Raw genomic sequence first — 6,124 nt, forward strand, 5'->3', positions numbered from 1 at the left:
TAGCCCTGTATTACCTTCTTTAGGTTTCCAAGGATAAAAAAGGGGATCAATTAAATGTTTAACCATGACTCTCCATCACCTTCAACTGAGATTGGATTTATCATTCTGTTTTCATTACTATGGTCAAAGAAATATATGTAACATAGTCACTCAGCAGGAAGCCCCTTTGTCTGAGTCAGGTTGTATATGAGCCTTCATCCCTGGACAAAACCCAAAAGAATAGTCAAAAAAGTGTATTTTAATTAATTGAAGAGAAGAGAAACTGTTCCAGCTGTTCTAGACATCCCCTGATGGGAAGCCAGGAAGAAGAACCAGATGATATCTTCAGAAAGCTATGAGCCCAGCCCCGTAAGATTCAAAGCCCTGCTTTTGATTTGGATTTCACAGACCACATAAAAGAGCTGCATTTCTTCAGAAAATGCAATATGAGTTCAAGAACAAAAACAAGCTTCTTTAGGAAAATGGCACCTGAAGGTGTGATGTGATAGCAGATTACATGGAACTGACAAGGTCTTCCGAATGTGTTTTACCTTTCAGCCCTCCACTTATCAAAATTCTATCTGAGGTGCTTCCCATCTGTCTTGGCAGGAACGTGGATGAAATTATTAGTTTTCTATTACCATATGTTTTACTTCTTAGATGTTTGTTTATGGGGAAAATTAATGTAGCATGCAACTTGCAATTAGTTTTTACACTGTTAATGACAGGTTCCCATAAAGTGACTTGCATTGAAATGTGGAAGCTAATGGAATTAATAAGGTATGATGCTCAGATTCAGAGAAGAAAGAGGAAGCCAAACCAAAATAGTTTAACTATAAAAATTTGGAGTCATTTGACAGGATTTCTAGGACTTTTGTGACTGGACACCCTTTAGTAATTGAATATTAGATACTTATTTATGACCCAAGTCCTTGCCTTGGTGGAAAAAGAATGAGAAATCTACCTAATTTTGCCTATTCTTTATATCAATTTATGATGAGAGCTTCAGTCCATATTCTATTAAGAAACTGCTTTGGACTAGGTTTGACAAACTAAGTTATTATGATCCCTGCCCTCCAGGAGAAGGGTTATAGCAGTGATTCTTATATATCCATGCACATCACAACCACCTGGAAAACATTTTTAGAAATAGAGACCCTGGGGACTTTCTAATGAAGTTTCCAGCTCATTAACTCTGGGCTTAAGTCTAGGCACTTGTGTTTCTTTTTGTTTTGTTTTGTTTTGTTTTGTTTGGGGAAAAAAAAACACAACAGTTCTGATGTAACCAATCAGTTAATGAGAGATTGAGAATCCCTACTAATATAATTCCTTTTGTGTTGTACTGAATGTATCATTATCTCTCCAATTTTCCAAAGTCTACACAACTTAAAAACTCAGTCGACATTATATTTCTCCCTGAGGACTTCTCAGATCACAACCTCCAACAATGAATATTCCCTATTGTCATATCATTATCTGATGGGGGAAAGGCACATAAACAAACCATTAGCCCTGAGTAGTGCTGTGGGATATAATCATCATGAAATCCAATGAAAATATGAAGGTTGGATATATTAATTCTCATTTGCAAGTAATTTTAAAGGGTTTCTTGAAAAGGATTGATTTGAACAAGACTTTGACATATTCAAGGGTTTATATCCTAGACCGGACTTTGTCATGATTTGTAGCTGCACGTACCCCAGAAAGGCATGTGCTTAAAGTTAATCCATTCCTGTGGGGAGTGGACCCATTGTAAGTAGGACCTTCTGGTGAGTAGGATCTTAATTTTAGTTAAGATGTGACCCACGTCATTCAGAGTGGGTCATAATCCTCTTAATGGAGTCCCATGTGAGAGACTGAAATTCAGACAAAGAGAGAGAAAGCCATAGAAGTAGAAACTGGAAACAATGGGACCTGGAAGAGAAGGCAGAGACCAGCTTATACTGTCATGTGACAGGAGCCAAGGATCGCCAGCAGCTGGTCTTCAGGAAGAAAGCCTCACCTTGATGGTGCCTTGATTAGGACCTTTTTTGCAGCCTCAAAACTGTAAGCAAATTAACTCCCATTGTTTAAACCTGACCTATTTCATGGTATTTCCTTTACGCAGTCTAGGAAACTAAAACATCCCTCCAGATACACACTCTATCCTTCCTGTTTCTCCACTATGTCTAGGAGGAAGACTGCATCTTTTAGCCTCTCTTAAATTCTGAATTCTGGTTGAATGAAACTAATGGGGGGCATCAGTATGAGATCAGAAGGTGGAGGAAGTTTTGCCATGTATTCCCGTGGTGTTTCTCTGCCACACTGCGGATTAGCCAGCTCATCCTCCTAGAAATCATAGTTTCTATTCTGCAGCTGCAGCTTTTATGGGAATGTAGTCAGTACCCCCACTTTAACTTTTTTTATTGGAGGTATAATTTGCATAGCATATCATTCACTATTTTAGAGTGCACAGTTCAGAGGATTTTAATATATTCACGAAGTTGTGCCAACTTCACCATTATCTAATTCTAGAACATTATCATCGCCAAATGAAGCACTATATTCATTAGAAGTCAAACCCCATTCTTCATAACTCCAGACCCTGAGAAACTTTTATCTTTCTGCTTCTAAGGAATTGCCTGTTCTGGATATTTCGCAGAAATGAAACCATATAATATGAGGCCGCCTTCTTTTTTTTAAAGGGTGAAGGGCATGATGTCTGTAGTGTACACTCAAATGGATCAAGGGAAAAAAAAATATAGCAAGAGATTGAAAATAAAAGAGCAAATAACAAGAAAATGCTTAAAAAGAAATCAAGGTACAGAACACAACACAACGTACATATTTTACTTCTACCTAAAATTCCCAAAACAAACATAAACATATATGCTCATGTAAATGTAAAAAATATTTGTGGGATACTAAAAATATTATTAATACCCTTTCCCAATCCTTCCAGGTAAGGAAACTAGGAGCTAAAAGGTATTAGGTGGTTAGCATGAGACTAAAAAAGGATAAGTCCCCTTTTCTCAACCCCTAGTCCCATGCCACAGAGAAAAACAGTACTAATAGTGTCACCAGATTATTGCTATATAACTATACAAACTTTTGTACATATATGTAATTCTTATATCATTGTGATGGCTGGATAGTCCAATGAACATACAAAATTTAATTAGAAAGTTTTCTATTGTTATTTGTTTCTAGTTTTATTTTTTTAAAATACAATCAGATTCTCTTAATAGGTTGTTTTATCACTTTTACAGTTACTTTGATAAAAGATATGTTTGGCCTTAATTTTGTTATTTTATTATGCTTTTATCTCTTCCTTTAAAAAATATTTTATGTTTATGTTTTCATTTTTAGGGATTTTCTTTCTCATCTAGTAACCACCACTTCTACTCAATTTATGGCATAATAGTATTATTCTGACAACATGAAGATCTATAACACTTATATTCAGCTCTGAGAAGTCATACTAACAAAAATCTTCATTAGAATACCTGAGTCTGGCCACTAGATCCCATTCATGGAACAGACTATCCAAACATAAATACGGTACATACTTCTCCCAGTCAACCAACCCACTTTTTAGTGGATCTGGGATAATCTCTAACCGGGTACTATTGAAAGGTCCCTTGTGTTATGTTTTTAGCTAAAAATCTCAAATTGATTAAAGCATGAAACAGTAATTCCTGCCCACAGAGTGACTGTTATTTATTGAATTTCTGCATTATCCTTATAATTTGGGAGTGGGGTGAGGTGGGGTGATATCCTAAGATGGGAAAAAAAAAAAAACTATTTTAAAAACCTTGTAGATAATTTAAATAGGTAGAACTTTAAATACTTTTCATAATAATTTTAAAACAAAAATACAATATCTATACCATTATATTGTCACAACACATATTCTACACATTTTACAGTGATAGATATTTACGTATACTGCCACTGGCAATAAAGAATACTTTTTTGCTCTCCCATAGTAGGCTGCAGGTCTCAAAAACAGAAGTCTTGAATCTCTTAATGTGGAATTAAAAAAAAAAACTTATTTGAAACCTCAAAATAGTCTTTCAGTAATCAGTGCTATAAAAGAGTCAAGAAGTTTCTTATTTCTACTTATTTCTCTATTTGGGGGGGGGGGGCGGTATCAAAAAGTTTGGTTTCTGCTTCAAGAGCTTTTCCAAGGAGTGGTGATTCATTTTCATAACATGTCATCATGGAAAAACACTGTTCTTCTGTCTTTCACAACAATCTGAATTCAAGGTAATGTGTGTATGTGTTGTTCTGAAATACTGTGCATGCATCCAGACACATGGGGCATTATTTGTGTTCTTGTTCTTATATGAAAGGAACTGGTACTCTGGCTTCAAGTACAAATTAAAAAAATCACAAATTCAACTTATCTTTGATTTGAGTATGGGCTAATTACTAAGTGACCATTCAGCAATAATGGTCTCAAACATTTAAATATTCTGTGAAACTGCAATTAATTAAGGGATGGCTGATTCTAAGAACTATGCAACCAATAAAGGAATGAGGCAAGGATTATAAGGCTAGATGCCAAGTTCAGAGCAAAATATCAACAATCTTCTCACCTTTGCAACATCCATAAATAAATTAGAGGGACTGGGAAATAAGAATTATATAAATAATGCTAAAAAGTGCATACAGAACTGGAAACATTTTTCATTAAATTTGTCACTTATTCCAATTTGATAAAATGATTGTAAGGAAAATAACTTAAGGCAGAAGACTAGTTATATTTTTGCTGTTCAGATTTTCCTGAGAGCAAAAAAATGAATACCAATCAACTTCCTGGTTTAAACTTAATTACTTGTGTTAAAATATGCTATTTTAAACTTAAATATCTATATTATGCCTTAAAAATTCAAAGCAGAAAATAAAATCATGCAGAAAGCCAGAAACTTCATTACAACTAGATAGAAATTTGCTTGTAGTTTTAGGTATCCAAAATCTTTTTTCCACACATTGCACAGATGCCCTTTTTATAGATACAGCCCTGACACTAATGAAAATGTGGTTGTTGCACAGACCTATTACAAATTCTGCAAGTGGAGAATTTATTCCTTCCATATGGATCAAATCTTGCTTTTATTGACATCAAAGCTTTATTTTCATTCAGCTTTCTTCCACCACTTTCTGTGGTATTCCTTGTGCCATCTAGAGTGATGACAATACAGAGTTTCTTTTCACATTTCTCGTACACCATCCTCTCGCCAATGGTTTGCTTAGCAGAGGCCTATTTTTTGTATGGTTCTTTCACTTTGCGTAACTTTTCAAGGTCGATCAATGTTGTAGCTTGAATCAGTACTTCATTCCTTTTTAATTTTTGAATAATATTCCATTGAATTTTTTACCATATTTGTTTGTCCATTCAACAGCTAATGAACATTTGGGTAGTTTAAACTCTTTGGTGATTACGAAAAATGTTCCTTTGAACATTCAGGTACACAATTTCATTTTCAATTCTCTCAGGTATATACTTAAGAATGGAATTTCCAGGTCATGTGACAACTATATGTTTACCTTTTTGAGAAACTTTCAGAACTGTTTTACAAAGTGGCTGCACCATTTTATATTCTCACCAGTAGTGTAAAAGTGTCCCAATATTTCTGTTCTCACCAACACTTGCTATTGTTGTCATTTTCATTACGACTATCCTAATGTCTTTGAAGTTGTTTCTCAGCGCAGTCTTTTTAAAACTGCAAATTATATTGAGATATATTCACATACCATATAATCCATCAAAAGTATACAATCACTATCTCTCAGTATCATCACCTAGTTGGGCAATCATCATCACACCCAATTTTAGGCCAATTTCATTACTCCCCAGAGAAAAATAACAAGTAGACATAAAAAAGAAAACCCAGAATTTCCCTTACCCCTTATCCCCCTCTATTATTAACCCCTAGTATCAGTGTGGTATAACTGTTACTGTTGATGAAGGAATATTAAGGTATTATGGATAACTATAGTCTGTAATTTGTAATAGGTAATTTTCCCCATATACCACTCTATTATTAACTCTTTGCACAAATGCTGTACATTTCTACTAGTTCATGAAGGAACTTATTTATACTTGTAGTGTTAATCAGTTACATACATGACTCTAAACATTCCCTTTTCAACAAAATTC

At 34.6% G+C, this 6,124-nt stretch overlaps 1 pseudogene; it reads right to left on the reverse strand.

Annotated features, from left to right (window-relative positions):
- Positions 1-4,900: 4,900 nt before the first annotated feature.
- Positions 4,901-5,194, reverse strand: LOC119511959 (annotated as a pseudogene).
- Between the last annotated feature and the right edge of the window lie 930 nt (positions 5,195-6,124).

This window comes from Choloepus didactylus, chromosome 17 (genome assembly GCF_015220235.1).
Source record: "Choloepus didactylus isolate mChoDid1 chromosome 17, mChoDid1.pri, whole genome shotgun sequence".
In the NCBI taxonomy this organism is placed as follows: Eukaryota; Metazoa; Chordata; class Mammalia; order Pilosa; family Megalonychidae; genus Choloepus; species Choloepus didactylus.